The following is a 20,739-nucleotide window of genomic DNA, read 5'->3' as shown; positions in this document are numbered from 1 at the left end:
GTGGACCCGAATCCAATGACTGGTGTCCCTGTAAGAAGAGGAAAATTTGGACACAGGCTCAAAAAACACCAGAAAGAAAACCATGTCATGACAGAGGCAGAGACTGGAGTGATGTATATGTAAGCCAAAGAATGCCAAGGATTGCTGGCAACCACCAGAAACCAGGAGAAAGGAATGAAACAGATTTTCTCTCAGAGTCTCCAGAAGGAACTCACCCTGCTGACACCTTGATTTTGGATTTCTGGCTTCCAGAACTGTGAGACAACAAATTCTTATTGTGTTAAGCCACCCAATCTGTGATAATTTGTTCCAGCAGCCCTAGGAAACAAATATATTGCTTTGTTCTGGTGACTGTTTTTTAGTTCTAGCATAGTCTTATTTCCTCCCCTATTTTTTTTCTTTGTCTGTGGGCATATTTGTCATAATGGACACATAACACCAATTCAGGTTGTGCATTCTTCCTAGAATGGCTTTTTCAGAGATCATTAAATTTTATAGAAAAGCATATAAATTTCTTATCCTCAATGTGTTTCCAGATTAAAGAAGGACATTCTTGTTGTCCTGTGCTTTGAAAATATAATTTTATGACAGGCCAACATTTTAATACCTTTTCTATGGCCAGCAACAATGGTAGCCATCATTGACACATATCTAAAGGGGCCTCTACCTCCATTTCTATGAAGTAAAAAATCTCATTAAATAATTTTGCATGTTTTGAGAAACCTTTAAAAGTGAACACTTTCATTATAAAAGCCTCAATATCATTGGTAAGCAAATCACACTCCTTTCTAGAAGTGTTGTATGTAAGGTGTGTAGGATATTTAGCAGGTGAGATCCTTTCTTTTTTTTTCTTTTTGATAACAAGTTTGTAGATTAAATGAAAACTATACAAATTTACATCGCTTCTCGGCCTTTTGGCTAAGATCAAGTGTAAAACTATACAAATTTACATTTGCACTGTCCAATATCCAGCTAAAACTGAGAAAAATCTAGTTTACATTTGGACAAGATATCAACAATCTATTTTATATTTTCTACAATTTAAACTCTCATAGAAATCAAGAAGAATTTGTAAACCCAATTTACAAATCCAAGTACCTAAAAGATACAGGGAATGATTTTCGCTGCTGTAATTTGGCATATCACGTGATATACATGAATGTTAGAGGTATGAATGTTACTAAGTGCTCACATCATTTATTATACACTTATAATAGCACTTACACTATTATTATACACTTATTATAGCACTTATACTAAGTGCTCACATCATTTATTAGAAAGCATGATTGCTATTAAATGCTAACAGAATCGGCTTTACAATGTAAGGGGCCAGTATATCTCCTATCATAAATTTCTTGGGCACCTGGGTTGAGCATCCAACTCTTGATTTCAGCTCAGGTTATGATCCCAGGGTTGTGGGATTGAGCCCCACATCGGGCTCTGCACTGAGTATGAAACCTGCTTAAGATTCTCTCTCTCCCTCTGCCTCTCCCCCGCTCATGTACGTGCATGCCCACTCTGTCATGCTCTCTCTCTTGCTCTCTCTAAAATAAAAATAAAAAAGAAAAAGAAAATTTTCTTTTGTGTTTTTCCATAAGACATTTTATTTACAACCTGTGAGACAAGATGTATAAATATACTCAGTTTCATAGAACAGTCAAGGAAACAATACAGTAATATGTGTTCTGTGTGGTAAACCCAGGATAATTCAACAGCTACTATTATTGATGTAATTTCGGGAGATAAAAATGCAGACATACATAGATACATACATACTCTTTTGGTTAATTTGGAAACACTTTTTTATTTCATTGAGAGTTGGGAGATTCAGTTTCTATATGTACTTTCATATCTCCTCTCTCGCATTCCCAACCCCAAATTCTTCTCTCCATATTTTGCAATATGTTCTGTTTTGATTATTTATCTCCCTAATCAAGTTGTATGTGTCCTTCCATTAAGCCCTCATTTTTGGTGATGTGTGGGTCATTCTGGCATTGGTATTGTCATCATTCTCATTTTCATTATCTGAACTCTTAGAAAACATGGTCATAATATTTACAATGCTAAACATTAAGCTAGCACCATGTTGATTCAAAGCGCAACTGTTAACGCACAGAAAAAGTCAAAGATGAACTGATAACTTGAACAGTGACCACGTACTTATGTTGAACTTGTCACTGTACTATGAGTAATGCAGTGTTGGATAGTACATGATTGTGAAGCACAAATCATGGTTGCTAACATTAGTGGGCAGGGGAAAAACTAGAAACTTCAGGAGGCAAGTCATCTATGCTATATCCATCAGATACTAAAACCAGTGTTGCTTTAGCCCTATTTTTGGACTATTATATGAATTTGTGCTTTCCCCCAACTTCTGTACTCATTGTCAAAAACTGGAACATTATTACATCCAGGGAGGAGTTTCACAAAATGGGTGGTGAGCCATGGGAAACTGATGTAAAAGTAGAGTGGGCTATTGAAAGTGAAACAAAGATTATACTTGGTATACACTGATGAGGACAGCAAACACTGCAGAACCAATACTAACTCCCTATAGAGTCAATATTATGATTTAGAAGGAGGACTATATGCCACTTGTATAAAAAGAAAACAAATACAACTTTGAAAATTTTGAATGAATAATAGGGAAAGAAATGATGAGATAAAGGCTGTTTTTGCCCTGACTACCTGAGCTCTAGTAGGTCCTCTTACCTTCAGAAGATCTCTCTGTCCAGTTAATGATGTGCTCTAAGAGAAACATGCAGATCTGCCCAATGAAGAAACTACGTATTACTCGCTCTTGCTTATCACCACTGTCCAAATATGCCAGTTTTTAAATGTGCTAAAGGAATCCATACCAACTGATATGAACAGGCTCGAGACTCCTTGTGTAACTCAGAGAGTTTGGTTGCTTTCAAAGGCCACACTCTACCATACAACTGGGTCCAATTGAGGCTATTTTATTGCGAGTAGAAAATATTTTAATTGAAATAAGACTTCTTATGAAGAGTCAAGGAGATGTTTTGAAAGGGTGATCAAAATAGACCAACATTTAAAAAATATATAGAAGGTGATTTGAATAACAGTGGTCAGGACAAACATCTAGTGATCTGGGAAAAATAAAGAGAGAAACACTAAGCAAAAATACGAAGAAATGGAGTGAAATGATAGACAAAGAAAACTTAGTATGTGAAAACAAGAGTAACTGTAGAAGTGAAAGAAGTAGGTGAAAGAGAAACCACCTTCAAAGAAAAAATTTAAAAGAAAACTAACTTGAACTGAAAAAAAACTCAAGTTACCAAAATAAAAAAAATATAACAAGGACTGGAGGGAATAAATTTCTAAAACTACATGTTTACATATGTAAATATATATATATATATATATATACACACACACATATGTATATACACACACACACATATATTAAATACATAGACATTTCTAGGTAAAATAATCTAATGATAAAGAGAAAACATTGCACCTTTTTTAGTATAAAGTTGATTATTTGAAAAGGAAAGAGCATCATACTGCCATTCAGTTTCTCATTGCAGTACTGGAAGGTAGTATAATGCAACTATGTTTATAAATCTTCCAGGAAAATACTGCAATTTAAAGACCCTGTATCTAGCCAAAATAACATTTATACAAGAGGGCAAAACAAAGACTTTTGCTTTTTGACAAGTATAGCTGAGAAAGTACCTATTTATACATTCTGGGAGATTACTTGAAGAATTATTATAGCCAAAAAAAAGTAAAACAGATCTCAAAAGAGGGAAATACCAGGCATAAGAATCAGTGGAATCCAGTATACCTTAAAATTTATAAAGAACTTAAAAAAATTTTTTTTTATGTTTTATTTTATATTTAAGGGTGGGGGGGTGAAGGGGCAGAGAGACAGGGACAGAATCTGAAGCAGATTCCAGGCTCTGAGCTGTCAGCACAGAGCCTGACGTGGAGCTTGAACTCGCGAACAGTGAGATCATGAGCTGAGCCCAAGTCAGATGCTTAACCAGCTGAGCCACCCAGGCGCCCCTAATTCATAAATAATTTTAAAGCAGTGATTAGATAATTTTAATTGTGATGCTTTGAGGAAGGATTTGACCTATACAAATACTAATAAAAATTTACTTTTAAAACAATAACCACAGATGGTCTCTTTTTTTTTTAATTTTTTGAATGTTTATATTTGAGAGAGAGAAAGACAGTGTGTGAGTGGGGGAGGGGCAGAAAGAGGGAGACACAGAATTCGAAGCAGGCTCCAGGCTCTGAGCTGTCAGCACAGAGCTTGATGCAGGGCTTGAGAGCCTGATGCGGGGCTTGAACTCCTGGACCTGGAGGTCATGACTTGAGCTGAAGTCAGATACTTAACCAACTGAGCCACCTAGGCGCCCCAATTATGAGGTGATATAAATTGGAATTAGTGTCTTGAATATGAGAATCAGTAAAGCCAAGTGGATTATTTTGGCTAAAAGGATAGATTTTCCTATTCATGGATATACATGGTGAGTCAACCTAGATTAAATAAATAATATTTGTATGATAGGAACTATACAGGTACTTATAAAAATTTACTTTTTCAACAATAACCACAGACATCTGTTATTTTTAAACATTTATATTTATTCACTGAAAATGTTTAATGAAACCTTATATACTATATAAGAATACAAAAGGAGAATACAAAAAGGAAAAGAAATTTATCATCTACTAGGGAAATAAATATACAAAAAAATACAAATGTAATTAGATGAATGCTATAGATACATAAACAAGATGAAGTGAAGCATAGGAAAAAGAATGGTCTTTGGGGGAAGATGTGAAAGACTTAACAGAGAGGAAGTTAAGGAGTCTGCCAATGAGCAAAGTAGGACAGGCGTGTTAAATATAGGTTAATTGATGAGAAAATGCAAGCGTTTATCCCAGGTAACCAAATTATACAGTAAAACTCTTAAATTGAAATGTTTTGAAATTGGTGTGAAAATGAGATTTCTCAAGCATCCACTGTTGAAAGGTCACCTAAGCTATAGTGAGAGGACAGCCCCCTTGCTTCAGTAGTAGCCATGGCTGCTTTGCATGGTTAACAAAACAGGATGGGCTTGTTAGATGGTAACCACACCTTTTCCTTTCCACATTGAAGAGAAAAGCATGATCAGCTGCTATTCCATTTTTTGTGTGTGACTTTCTAGTATTCCCGAGTAGTGCTCAGGGAAAAGACTGTTCCAATATCAGGGTAGAAGTGATTTGCTTTTATTGCTACTATGCTGAGAAATTAGGTCTCCTCTTAGAATTGAGAAATCACAGAATAAACTCTATGGCCTAATATAAATTTTCAAACATAAAAGCTAATAGTTTGTTCCTCTGTTTACATATTTTGCTAGCTTCTGTATATCAGGAGATTCCTTAGAAATTATAGAATTTTAAATGTTACAGATTCTCATGGGAAGTTGGTTTCATAGAAATGCATAACTTTTTTGGTAATCTGCTTATCTCTCTTGTTTGTAATTATATAAATGTTGAAATTTCCTATTTTGGGAGACATAATTTCATAGAATGTGGTAGTTTTCTAGCTTTCGATTTTTCATTTCAGAGAGCATAGTGCCCAAGAGGCAATCTAAACAATATTGATTTAGAAAGTTTGCTTTTGTTAATTATTTTTTTTTTATTACAACCTCTTTTGGTGAAATGATTTATTTACATGTTGTTTAAAGTTTCTGTCCCTATTAATTGTCCTGATGCCTAACTGAGGCGTTCAGAACTGATAATCGGTAGGCTTTTCTATTCAATGCTGGGAGAACAAGCTGCTTATGATGACCCAACAGAGACATGAGGAAGGTTTGTGAAAGGGGTGTATTCATCCAGCTCTAATCCTTGTTTTCAGAAAGGCAGTGTCTTTAAGTGTTCTCTAATTAGTGAATAGATATGGTTGTAAATTCTTGTAGATACCTCTTTTGTAGCACAGAGATGGATGCCTGGCTTGTTTAAATCCTTGTTTTACATTTCTTTTAAGTGTAATTTTAATATGAACATATAACAATAGAAAATAGCAAAAGCAATTTTTATACATGTAATTATTGCTGTTTTATTATGACGCTCCATTGTGATATTTCTTTTTTAACATCATTGTAATTAGGAACTTGAATATTATGTATCAGAAAATGCTGCCTAAAATAAAATGTGGTTTTATTTTTTGTTTTCCTGCTTGTTTACTTTGCTGATCTCTTTGTATACATAAAATAATATTTACTGCTATGAAATTCTTTTTGGGTTTGGTAAAATTGCTTCTACCAGTCACCTAGGAAATGTAAGCTAGGGAACAAGACACTGATATTTAGGCATACCGAGAGGAAATATATTGCTTCAGTGAACTGAATATAAAACATGATCAGCGAAAACACCTGGAAATCAAAAAGAACAGATTTTAGTTATGCTTCTCTTTTTCAAAGAACTTAAGTGCTTAGCTATTATTGTTAGTACTAGAGAAGTAAGTTGGCAGTGACATTTGAAATATGATAAATAAAAGCCTACAGAATGTCTGCTTCTACTTTTAGTACTTCTCTGATTCCTTTTTCAGAAATTGCATAATGGAAACTACCATAGAGTTAATGCAACTCTAATATACAACCTTACTTGTTGTAATAAATGTATTCTCTATTACTGTGTAATGATAAAGCCATAGTTATTGAAACTGCCAAAGAGATTGAAACAGAGGGAGAGGAGCTTTTTGCCTTTATCACCTGTATTATTAATTGGAGATAATTACTGCAGAGCAGCTGGCTGTTGGTTTTAGGGAGCATCAATTGTTCTCCTCACCCAGCTGTTGACTAATAAGGATAGTCAACACATCTGTTTCAACAGCTGGTAATTAACAAAAGCCTAATTGCTGCAACTCTTTTAACGTCCAATCTGTGAAAAAGAAGGGATGTAGAAGAATATTATTTACTTTGTGCTTTGCACTTTCTGAGACCAGTTTCTCTTTTTTCTTTCTCCCTCCACTTTTTTTCTTACTTTGAACACCACTGCCTTTGTATGAAGCATTGAATGGCAGGAGAACACAATATGGTAATCCAGAGCTTAACTTTTTCAGATCTTTGTTGGTGTTTCTTATTGCAACATTTCTTTGCTAACTTGCAAGATAAAATGGATCAAAAGCATTTTGAGTAGTTCCATACAACAGTTAAAATCCGCAGCAGTGTGCCCTAGGCTGTGTTGCTGTTGTCTGCAGCATCCAAAAGGAAACAGGGAATTCTCTTTTCTTATGCTTTTCACATGCTTAGACACAACTCCTAAATAATTCCACATTCATACACAGATATTTTGTTTTAATTATTACATATATTGGTTACCAGAAATTAAGTCACTCCTTCTTCCTTTGGCTTAGCAGTTTTTCTTCCTTTGGTTGAAAACTAAAAACTGGGGAAAAAAAAACCCTAAAAACTTATAGTTGTTTTTCTTAATGTCTGTATGTCAACTTAAGGTATTTTAGAAAACCTTTAATTTATATATGAAATCTTTCTTGGTCTGTTTTTCTTTAAACTGTATTTTGATCTTTTTAAAAATTTTTCTTTAATTCAGGTAACTTCAATTATTTCTTATTGATTTTTATAATAAATGAACAGGAAATTTACTGGGCTAGTCATAGAAACCTTAGTAAAATGGTCTCACAGATTAGAGATTTATAAATTGACATTTCTTTTATTTGATTTCTTTTAGTACTCTTATTTAGTTATGAACTATTTCAGTAAAAATATCTTTCATGTAGCCTTGGTTATAAAGTTTTATATTTATGTTTTTTATAGTTACAACTTTTGCTAGTTATATATTAACATTTACATTGTTAAAGGATTCACATTGTTAAAGGCAGTTATGGAGAATGTCTCAATTTCTATTTGTCAGCATTTTGTCAGTTAGATAATTACTTATCTATGCTTTCTCCCTTTAAAAAAGTTAGACTATAAACACCTATAACTATATGTTAAATTAGAATATGTGGCAGTATTGGCAATCAGACACATGACAAGTTTAGGACACAGTCACTTTATCACTCAACTGAACTGTGCTAACTGCTGTAGTGATTCTGACATGTTTAAATATGTTTGTCTCCTATAAAAATTTCCATTTAAAATACACCTTATTAAAATGTGTTCCTTTCTTCAAGAATATGTTTGTTTTCCAGTTATCATGACCTTTCCATAGTCTTTTACATTTCCTTTGTAGCCTATATAGGAAAACTTGATGAATGAAAAATTTATTTTTATTAATTAAAGATCATATAATCATACCAATTTCCTTTTAATACATCCATAAAATTTTAGATTAATGTCAAAGTTAATTTGATAGACAATGATTATGGCACTTATTTAATGGGAGTATCTGAAAAGTCCTTAGCTAAAATGTTAGTCAGGTTCACTTGATTAATCTCGCTTCACTTCTCAGTTGGCAATATTTCTATGCAGGCAGTTCTTTAATTGTTGTTAGGTATGTTGAAAGGTATAGAAATTCTACCCAAGTGCTTGCCATGGACTGAATTGCAGATTGCATAATTTCAAAATTTTTTTGCTGGCAAGACAAGTTTAGTTCAGCAGGTGTTCAGGTGATGAAGTATATTATAGATGTAAAAAAAAAAAATACATGATCCTGAACAAATAAACAAAATACTGCTGACTAAAATTCTAACTAAACAGGAGGGCACTGGCATGTAGAGAAATGTTTACGACTTAAGTGGAAAGGAGGAGAATATTGTCATTTTGGGAAATGTTTGCTTCTTCGGTTTAAATAAGAATTTAATTTTCTCTGTGTGCTCATGTTCTTAGGTAGTACAAGAGAAAGCAAGCTTAGTGAAAGGAATGTATCATGCCATGAGAAAGGAGAATGAACTTTTTGGGGAAACTCACATTCCAGCTGATGCTTTAAGTGTTTTCTTGCATGTAACTTTTTTCCTGAGGAAATGATCTCAGGAATAAGTAGTGTGGTAGACAGAAATTCAATAATTTAATAGGGATTCTCTCTAGATGATAAATATGACATGATTAACCTGTTTTCTAAATGTTAAAAGAGGCAAATCTCATTAAATGGTGGACAGATTATTAGTGAAGCCAGTGAAGTGATCAGTGGTTTCACATATATTAGTATAAATGACTTTCAGAGGTGTAGTCAACAAGTCTCAGAGACTAGACATCTCAATGGATCTAACTAGAAACAAATCTTTTTTTTTTTTTTTAATTTTTTTTTCAACGTTTTTTATTTATTTTTGGGACAGAGAGAGACAGAGCATGAACGGGGGAGGGGCAGAGAGAGAGGGAGACACAGAATCGGAAACAGGCTCCAGGCTCTGAGCCATCAGCCCAGAGCCTGACGCGGGGCTCGAACTCACGGACCGCGAGATCGTGACCTGGCTGAAGTCGGACGCTGAACCGACTGCGCCACCCAGGCGCCCCTAGAAACAAATCTTAGTTCAAGGTAATATCTTCTGAGATAGAGTTCATTCAACAGAAAAGATAAAGCCTCCACAGTCTGAATCCATGGACAAAGAAATAGTTCCAGACAAATGTGTTAAATGATTTGTCTTAAAAAGTAAATTCTATCATACACTAAAAATAAAAATACAAAGAAGTTTTCCCAATAAATGATAGTGAATGGAAAAAGAGCTAATAACTGGAGTAAACTGTGTCATTTCTGGAGTCATCACAATAGGATATAATGGCATGTTTCAAGTTGAAGAGGTTGGCAACGTAGTTAATGCACAGACTTAGGATTATTTGCTGAACTGGTAGTCAAGAGTTCTGAGTTCAAATTCTGCTTCTAACACTAACTTTTATTTATAATTTTAAAAACCAAGAGATGGGGCGCCTGGGTGGCACAGTCGGTTAAGCGTCCGACTTCAGCCAGGTCACGATCTTGCGGTCCATGAGTTCGAGCCCCGCGTCAGGCTCTGGGCTGATGGCTCAGAGCCTGGAGCCTGTTTCCGATTCTCTGTCTCCCTCTCTCTCTGACCCTCCCCCATTCATGCTCTGTCTCTCCCTGTCCCAAAAATAAATAAACGTTGAAAAAAAAATTTTTTTAAACCAAGAGGGTTTTTTTTTCCTAAAGGATTCACATTGTTAAAGGCAGTTACGGAGAATGTCTCAATTTCTATTTGTCAACATTTTGTCAGTTAGATAATTACTTATCTATGCTTTCCCCCTTTAAAAAAGTTAGACTATAAACACCTATAACTATATGTTAAATTAGAATATGTGGCAGTATTGGCAATCAGACACATGACAAGTTTAGGACACAGTCACTTTATCACTCAACTGAACTGTGCTAACTGCTGTAGTGATTCTGACCATTAAATTGTTTTAGGGGCACCTGGGTGGCTCAGTCGGTTAAGTGTCCAACTTCAGCTCAGGTCATGATCTCGTGGTTCATCAGTTCAAGCCCCGCATCGGGCTCTGTGCTGACAGCTCAGAACTTAGAGCCTGCTTTGGATTCTGTCTCCTTCTCTCTCTGCCCCTTCCCTGCCTGCACACTGTCTCTCTCTCTCTCTCTCTCTCTCAAAAATAAATAAAGATTTAAAAAAAATTTTTAATTGTTTTAAATGGTTTTAATTCTTTTTTAAAGAATATATTTAGGGGCGCCTGGGTGGCACAGTCGGTTAAGTGTCCGACTTCAGCCAGGTCACGATCTCGCGGTCCGTGAGTTCGAGCCCCGCATCAGGCTCTGGGCTGATGGCTCAGAGCCTGGAGCCTGTTTCCGATTCTGTGTCTCCCTCTCTCTCTGCCCCTCCCCTGTTCATGCTCTGTCTCTCTCTGTCCCAAAAATAAATAAACGTTAAAAAAAAAAAATTTTTAAAAGAATATATTTAGTTTTGAGAGAGAGAGAGGGCACTTGCATGCAGGAGCAGGAGAAGAACTGGGGACAGAAGGGGGGTGGGGGGAGGTGTGGACAAAGGATCTGAAGGAGGCTCTGCTTACAGCAGACAGTCCCATGTGGGGTTCAAACTCAGGAACCGTGAGATTATAACCTGAGCTGAAGTCTGATGCTTAACTGCCTGAGCAATTTAGGCGTCCCTAAATAGTTTTAAAATTTTTTAGTGTTTATTTATTTATTTTTGAGAGAGAGAGCAAGCAGGGGAAGGACTGAGAGAGAGGAAGACAGAATCCCAAGCAGGCTTCCCACTGTCAGCGCAGAGCCTGACACGGGCTGAAACTCACAAACCATGAGATCATGACCTGAGCTGAAACCAAGAGTCGGTTGCTTAACCAACTGAGCCACCCAGGTGCCCCAGTAGCTTTATTTTTTACATTATATTATTGTAGAGCAAAGGAAACTGTTATTGTAAGACAGGAAGCCATGGGGCACCTGGCTCTCTCAGTTAGTGATGCATGCAGCTCTTGATTTTGGAATTGTGGGTTTGAGTCCCACATTTGGTGTAGAGATTACTTAAAAATAAAATCTTTAAAAAAAGACAAGAATTCAAAGAAACAATAATAATATCACACAATACAGAGCTAAAAATGATGATATTGGAAGTTTATTTCATGATGCTCTTAACCATCTGATCAAAATTTTTATGTAGACAATCTTTACATCTTTAGTACTTCCATAAAACAATGTTAAAAGTGAAAAATATTGTTAGGATGACTATATCCAAATTTTATTTTTATTTTTCATGTATTTGTATTTTAGAGTAGACAGCCCTTCAGTGGGCTCTTTTCAGAGAAGGGCTTGCAAAATGCAACCTGAAACCTTCTTTGAATCATTTCTGCTTAAAAGCAGGCGAGGAATATTACAAAGTAAATAAATCCAGTAATATACCAAATGTAAGAATTCTAAACATTAAATTATAAAAACATATTGGTCCATTTTTGATGGTACAGTATGTGTTAAAATTTCAATATACACTTCTCCTTCCTGCAGTGTGGCAAGAAGATACTGTGGGGACTCTTTTGCTGTTAACCTAGCAGGTCCTGGAAAAGATACTTTAATGCATTGCTAGACTCACAAAAATAAAGGAAACCTTTAAAAGACTTTACTTCACAAAAAATTGAGAGTAGAACCAGAGACAAACCCCTCTCCAATAGTAAGCAAACAGATGGTCTACAGCTATGCCAGGGCAAACATCTATGGAGGTACTTTCATCTTCAGTTGGGATCCCAATTTCTAGACCATCAGCAAGGCTAAAGAGCTGATCCAGAAACTCTGGCATTATTGTAGGCTTCTTGAACTTTACCTAGGAATTGTCTGTCATGGATCCCTGATGAAACAGGCACAAGTCCTATTCAGAGGAAGGCATTCCTAATTTAGTCCAGGAAGATCCCATAAGTTATTACCAAGAAAACATGAACTCACAACCAAAGATCAATCAAGTACATGAGGAAGAAAAACATCACAAGTGACAGTCACAACAGACAGAACCAAAAAAGAACACATGCACACACCCTCACAAACACACAAACTCACTAAACAAAGTCTTCTAAAGAATATAGAATATTTTGTTCAAAATGCTTCAATGAAGTTTATAACTAGAGTATGAATCACAACCATGAATAAAACCAAGAGCTTTTTCTAGAAAATAACCATGCAAATCTGAAAAAGAATCACGTGCAAGTTCAAAAAAATTTTTTTAAGTAAGACACTCTAGGTAATTGTCAGATTATATACACAGCCAAAGAAAGAATTAGGGAGCTGGAAGACTTATGAATTGGAATACATCTGAAAAATTACCCATTAATACAAAACCAGTAGACAAAACAAAAATTAAGAAATATAGAGTAAGGTAGTCCAACAAACATTTAAATGGATTCCCAAAAGGAGAGAATACAGACAATCCTGGAAAAGCAGTGTTAAAACAGAAAATGACTGAGATTTTTGTAAAACTGATGAAAGATATTCTTTGACAGCAAGATAAGAAATACATACCTAGTCACATCATAATGAAATAGAAGAATTCTAACATCAAAGACACATTCATAATAGTAGCCAAAAAGATTACTTTTAAATGAGCAACAGTGACACAGATGACTTCTCAACAGAGCAGTGGAAGGCAGGAGACATTGGAATAATGCTTTCAGTGTGCTGAAAGAAAATAGTTCCTAATTTAGAATCATATACTCAACATGAATATCTTCAAAGAACATGAAATGAACACATTTTCAGACAACTAAAAATTGAGTGGGTCATTTGCTTTATAGTAAACTTTAAGAGCTGTTGTTTAGACAGAGGAACATGATTCCATAAGGGACCTTCCAACGAGGAAAGAATAAAACACAAAAGAAAAGTCACAAATTTAAATGCACATTGACTCAAAACAAAAAGTTAATTATGTTGGTTGAGGTTTAAATCTAGATAAATTAGAATACATTAAGAATAAACAGTAACAAATAAATTAGGAATAAATAGAGGTAAAGGGATTTAGGTCCTCTCATTGTCAAGAAGTATTAAATTAGGTTTTTGATAAGTCAAACTTTTATCTTGTAGTTCCTGGGATAACCATTCAAAGAATGTAAAGGACGGTATAACATTGAAATTAAAGAGGGGGAAATGGGATGGTAATAAAAGAATCAATCCAAAAGATAGCAAAGAAAGGTGATACAAAAAAGTAAGAGAAGTAACAGGACAAAAAGAACATCATAGGATTACATATTGAAACCCTAATTTATTGATGGTGACATTAAATGTAAAAGGATCAAATGTTCCAGTTAAAAGATGAAGATTGTTAGACTGGAAAAAAAAAATATATGCTGTTTACAATAGTCACTTCTAAACCTAGGCATATAAAAAACATTGAAGTTAACAAGCTATAAAAAAGATATGCCATACAAAAGCTAATAAAAAGAATGCTTTAGAAATTATATTAACATCAAGCAAAATACAATTCAAAGCTACAAGGTTTTTTATTTGTTTGCTTTGCTTTCTATGTAATAAGTGAAATGATGCCTCCCAGACAAGGTGATTTCCTGCCATACTGCAGTGTTACTGTGCAAGCACATGGTTGCCATGAACCACTATTAACTTCTTTTTTCCTCCTATTATTATATGCCCTGAAGAACCTGTTGAACTGTGGATTTCAAATGCTTTGTTTCATTGCCTTCAGAAACTTGTTCATTCTAGACAGATTCTTCACTTTTTCAGGTATCTAACAACATTAACCAAAAGCTTATATAGAACAATAGGTATTCTAGGCGCTATGTAAACCTGTACTCTCTGACACTAGATCCATAATCAGCAAACTATGACCTCTAAACCGGCTGACTGTTTCTGTAGATAAAGTTTTATTGGAACACAGTGTTGCCTGTTCATTTATAAATTGTCTATGGCTGCTTTCACACTACAAAAACAGTTGAGTAGTTGCAAGCGAGACTATATGGCCTACAAGTCTAAAATATTTAATATCTGGACTTTAATGATCATACTGCAGACTACCACATGACTTGAACTTGTACTTAAAGCCCAATCCTTCTCACCTTATTGACCTATTACTTGGTACACTGCTATTTTGTGTTGACTTCAGTTATTTCCCCAATAATTTTATACCTAAAGTTCAATAGTGTCTGTTGTACAGCTTACATACTTGTTCACTTTGATAGGGCTCTATTGTATGGTAAATTATCTAATTTTATCATTATCTAATAGTCATGTGAGATGGGTATTATCACCACCATTTTACCATTTTACCTTTATCAGAGGCCCTAATTCAGAGTCATAGAACAGCTTGCTGGTAGCCAAACCCAGTTTTACTCTTAGTCATTGTGCTGCACTCTGTTTCTGGCATACTTCTCTTTACCTCCCTTCTCTGTTTCGCAGACTCCGCTCACTGCTCATGGATCATTGTCTGCCTATGAATGTTTTTGACTTCTGCTTCCATTACAAACTGTTTTCTTCCCTTCCTCATGTCAGAGCATACATCACTAGACAGTGCAGATATGACTGCTTTTGAGTCTGGAAACTGATCATCCTTGGTCTGAAAGGCATTTCATAGGGACATAATATTACCTCATTGGAATAGTCTTTAAAGAGCATTGCATATGGTAATATACGTGGTGAGAAATCCGTTTTCCTATGAAGGGGAGGTATAATTGAAATCCAGTCATTTTTAGCCTTTTGATAGTAGCTTTTTTTTTTAGATACTTTTTTGCAAGGTTTTTAGTTATTTTTCTTTAATAGGTTCTTACCCTGCTTCTGAGGTTTAAAAAGTCAAATACTAGGATGGCTATAGTCCTCTTGTTAAGCAGTTTTCTAATTTGATGTGTTATTTGAACATAGCTAATTACATTCCTTACAAATGTGTTTAATACTGTAACACAGTTTATATATCCATGATTATAAAAAATTCTATTAAAACAATTAACATACATATTAAATTATGCCATATTGAAATGTAGTCTTGAATGGTAGAATAAGCAACATTTTCTGGATACTTTATTCTGGTTCCAACTTTCCTTCTCACCAACTATGAAACCTTGGACAATTTCCAAATGTTTCCCTAAACATATGTTAACAAAAATTTTCTCACCTGTAAAGTAAGATCCTTTTCAGGTCTAAAATTATTTGGTTCTGTGATTTAATTTGTACCGTATCTTTCTTTATTTGGCAGGTATCATACATAAGATCAAATGCCTCTGTTCTCTGATAAAAACAGGTTACCATTAATGGTCTTGGAGTTACCAAAGGAAGGCTTAACTATATCAGACTGTTACTATTAAAAACACATTCAAACAAAACATAACAAGATTTTGAAGTAAGATAAAAGTGGTTTCTCCACAATATCCATACAAATAGTGTTCAGTGATGGGGATTCTGTAGTCTTTTCTTTGTCTGTCATTTTAAGGTACTAGATAAGACTCCAAGAAAACAATTCAGTTCATTTCTAATATGATAACAGTATAAATTGTTGTTCTATTTAGATGGCATTGCTCAAAATGTAGTTTTAGAATGAGCCATTTAATTCTAAGACTAACCCTAACATTGGTTAACCAACTTGTTTTTCACTCACTTAAGGTAAATAAATTCTGGCAATGTAATGTACAGCATGGTAACTAAAGTTAATAGTACTGTGTCATATTTAAAAGTTATTACGAGGGATGCCTGAGTGGCTCAGTTGGTTAAGAGTCTGACTTCTGCTCGGGTCATGATCTCACAGTTTGTGAGTTCAAGCTCCGCATTGCGGTGTGTGCTGACAACTCAGAACCTGCAGCCTGCTTCAGATTCTCTCTCTCTCTCTCTCTCTCTCTCTCTCTCTCTCTCTCTCTCTCTCTCTCCCTCCTTCTCCTCCTCCCCCACTTGTGCTCTGTCTCTCTCTTTCTCTCTCTCAAAAACAAATAAACATTAAAAAAATTTTAAGTTGCTAAGAGAGTAAATCTTAAAAGTTCCCATCACAAGAAAAAAAATGTGTAACTATGTGAGCTGATGGATGATAACTAAGTTTATTGTGGTAACCATTTCACAATATATGCAATATATGCATACATCAAATCATTATGTTGTGCACCTAAAACTAATACAATGTTATATGTCAATTATATCTCAATGAAACTGGAAATGAATGAAAAAAATATAATGGTCCAAGAAAAAAGGTATAGTGAGAAGACTAAAGATGTAAAACACACACTGATCGTTTTGTAAACTTTTATTATTATCAATAACTATTATCAGATGATGATTTGATTCCATTGTTTCACCTAGAATTAGTTCAGCTGCTTCTCACACGTGCTTTAAGCAATACCCTTTACATGTTGGGAATAAGTATCAAAGGTAGATGGAGGACATATGAATTCTGGAGTACACCATTGGCGATTTCAATGAAAATTTCAAGTTTTCCTATACAGAAAACGAAAGAATCAAGAATGTTGCAGTTCTTTTTATTTAATAGAGAATTCTACTCATGATAGACAAGGTATGGCTATTGTGTGTGAATGGAGTGAGGAGATGCGAAAAAACTTAAAACACGTGCCACCGTCCAGAAAAAGATATTTTGCTATTGCTCAGGAGATAATTTTATTGTTTTAGAGGAAGGAAATATATTAGGTTGAAAATCATTTCACATTGGGGTGCCTGGGTGGCTCAGTCGTTAAGCTTCTGACTTTGACTCAGGTTATGATCTCACGGTTTGTGAGTTCGAGCCCCGCATCTGGCCCTGCGTTGACAGCTCAGAGCCTGGAGCTTGCTTTGGATTCTGTGTCTCTGTCTCTGTCTGCTCCTCCCCAACTTATGCTCCGTCTGTCTCTGTCTCTCAAAAATAAATAAACATTAAAAAAAAATCATTTCACATTTTGGGACGCCTGGCTGGCTCAGTCAGTAGAGCATCAAACTCTTGATCTTCAGGGACTTGATCTCAGGGTCATGAGTCCAAGCCCCACGTTGGGCATAGAACCTACTTAAAAAAAAAATAAAACATTTTAAAAAATAATTTCACATTTAAACATTGCTGTATGCTTGTTACAATACATGGTGCCTTGTAAGTATTATTGGCATGATTTTTCTGCATAAAATTATGGTGTTTTAAAATCAGCATCTTAGGGGTGCCAGGGTGGCCCAGTTGGATAAGCATACTCTTGACTTCAGCTCAGGTCATGATCTCACCATCATGAGACTGAGCCCCCTATCAGATTCTGTCTATCTCCCTCTGCCCCTTTTTCACCCTCATGCACACATTCTCTCTCTCTCTAAAATAAAATGAAGGGGGAAAATAAAAGAAATAATAAAATCAGTAGCATATTAGATTCAATGAAATTTGGTGATCAGTTTATAAAATTTGTTTAGAGAGTTTAAAAAATATAATTGTGATGATATATGCTTAAAAATACTTTTTGTTATAATGGTAAAATTAGTGGATTTAGGAGACCATGTTTTAGTCAAGACAGATGTTTGTATAGGTAAATTTTGGTGGAGTAAACAGCAGAATGTTACTAGTATTAGGGAGAGATGAACCAGAAACAGTTTGAGAAGCAAAAGATCCAGCTAAAGACTAAATAATAGTCTTGACTCACAGTTGGTCCCATTACCAAAACTAAATACACAACGTGACTCCCAGTTACAAGACTCCTTGTCTTGTACACTTGATCCAAACATTGTATGGATCAAAACTCAATGCAAATGATGCACATAATGAGCAGAAGTATAGCATCAAGTTTCCTGCATTTTTACCTTGAGCAGGACTTGGGTGGAAGTTTAAGAAAAACTTAGGTGTCGTTTTGGAGGAATTAGAATAAAGAACAAAAAGAGCAATTATATGTGGAAAGGCTTGAGTGATATTTAAAAAGGCAGCATGCTCAAGAGTATATAGTACATCTCTGCTGTCCTTTTCCCTGCAAGTGTGGCTATGACACACGGAAATTAACCAACCCTGGGGCACCGGGGTGATTCATTCAGTTAAGCATCCAGCTCTTGATTTCGGCTCAGTTCATGATCTCACAGTTAGCATATCAGGCTCCGCACTGATGGTGTGGAGCCTTTTTGGAATTGGTCTGTTCTTCTCTCTCTGACCATCCCCTGTTCACACTCTCTCTCTCTCAAAAAATGTAAATAAAACCTTTAAAAAACAAAATTACCAAGTGCTTGTGAACCTACACGTTGGTATTATTTTTCAAATTCTTAAATACTTTTTGTCATCTGTCATATGTTCTTGAGAATATAGATTGACTTAGCAGATATATGTGTATGTGTAAACATATATGTTAAGTGTTTACATGTATTTACATAATGTATATACCAGAATATTATAGTTTTGCAAGCTGCTTAATATTCATGAACTTCAGTTTTATCACCAGGGATAATAGGAGTTATCTCATAGGTGGATTGTGGGGCTAGACCATAGATTTCAAGCATTTGATACAATGCCCCAATCTATAGTAGGCATTCAACAAATGGCATTGCTATTATAGTTAAACACAGATGCTTTAAAGTTACATCGATTTAGGCAGCAAGTTTGGCAGTTTCTTTACAATGTATATAATTTTATATAAAGTATATAAACACATTATACACATTTACCATAAGACCCAGCATTTCCATTCTTTGGTACTTACCTAAGAGAAATGAAGGTATAGTTGCACAAAATGACTATATGCTGATGTTTATAGCAGCTTTATTAATAATTGCTCCATGGGGTGCCTGGGTGACGCAGTCGGTTGGGCGTCCGACTTCAACCAGGTCACGATCTCGCGGTCCCTGAGTTCGAGCCCCGCGTCGGGCTCTGGGCTGATGGCTCAGAGCCTGGAGCCTGTTTCCGATTCTGTGTCTCCCTCTCTCTCTGCCCCTACCCCGTTCATGCTCTGTCTCTCTCTGTCCCAAAAATAAATAAACGTTAAAAAAAAAAAAATTTAATAATTGCTCCAAACTTGAAACAACCCAAATGTCCATCAACTGGTGAATGGATATATAGATTGTGGTACATCCATACTCAGTGATATAAAGGAATGAACTGTTGGTATGTGTAATGCTCAAAAGCTCAAAAGCATTAAGTTAAGTGAAAGAAGCTGAATTCAAAAAGCTGCCTACTATATGATTCTGTTTCTGTGACATTCTAGAAAAGGCAAAACTACAGGGCTAAAAATCGTAAGTGCTTGCCAAGGACTGGGTGTAAAAGGAAAGCATTGACTATATTGGTACACAAGGGAACATTTTAGGGTAATGGAAATATTCTATTTCTTGAAGATAGATTATCTATAAAGTACATAGCCATATAGTGAAAGTATAAAATATCCTTGAAAATGATGAGCCCAAATTCATTGAAATGTTTCACTTGAGGCGATGGGGGGGGGGGGGGGCGGTTGGAAGGGAAGGAGGGAATGTAACTAGTAAGTGCAATATATGGGTTGGGGTAAAAGATTTGTTTTTAAATAGGAAGCAAAATAGCAAAATATTTTTTAAATTTAAAACAAAGTTTGTAACAGTGTATAAACAATCCCATCAATATTGTAAATAGGTTTACTTATACATATATTTATACATATATAAATATATACATATATTTATACATATATTTACACACATAGTTGTAAATATACATGTCTGCTTATATATTCACATATAATTTCTGGAAGTGTATACAACAAACAGGTGACTACTAATCTCAGGAGGGGATTTGTAGTACTGAGTGTTGGAGATGGGACAAAGATTTACTTTCATTGAACATTTTCTTGTACTTTTTGAATTTCATTAGTTTTTTTTATGCATATGTTTTTATATGAATACACACATAAACGAATGCATGCAATTTTTATTAATTAAACTGTAGGAAATACGAGAAATATGATGCCTGAGGAACAGGAAAAATATCTTGTTCACTGATTTCCTTAATGGTTTTGACATAAAGTTGTTATTGACCTGTAATGTGATGGAATTATAGGACATTAATAGTGAAACTAGGAAATAAAATAGAAGTAAACAGTACATTTAAATTAGTTTTCTTACATATAACATAAATCCAACTCAAGCTAGCCTAAGCCAAAAAAAAGATTTATTTACCCAGGGAGTCCAAGAAATGGAATGGATCTGGAACTGTCTGGCATAGGGGATCCAGGAGTACCAGTGATGTCATCAGGATTCAGTTTTCTTCTGGGGCTGGTGGGATGGAATACTGTGTTTGAACAACCTGGATGATACATACCTGAGGTAGTGGGGAACGAAGTTCATTCTAGCCACCAGGACTGAACAAGATCACTGTGGCAAAGGGTAAGGGTATTTTTCTAAAAAGGAAATGCTAGCCAGATGAACATATATCTGATAAAATAGAAAAAGGTGGTTGTAAAGCCA

At 35.2% G+C, this 20,739-nt stretch overlaps 1 protein-coding gene and 1 pseudogene across 6 annotated transcripts in view; both read left to right on the top strand.

Moving 5' to 3' along the window:
• The window catches only part of MIPOL1 (mirror-image polydactyly 1), a 346,637-nt gene that overhangs the window by 175,352 nt on the left and 150,546 nt on the right, over positions 1-20,739 (top strand). The window lies entirely within an intron of this gene.
• Positions 899-1,036, top strand: LOC147579998 (U2 spliceosomal RNA; annotated as a pseudogene).

The sequence above is a fragment of the Puma concolor genome, chromosome B3 (assembly GCF_028749965.1).
Source record: "Puma concolor isolate L17-30 chromosome B3, mPumCon1.1.hap2, whole genome shotgun sequence".
Taxonomy (NCBI): domain Eukaryota; kingdom Metazoa; phylum Chordata; class Mammalia; order Carnivora; family Felidae; genus Puma; species Puma concolor.
The sequence above is the reverse complement of the archived record's forward strand: the minus strand, read 5'-3'. Positions and strand labels throughout refer to the sequence as shown.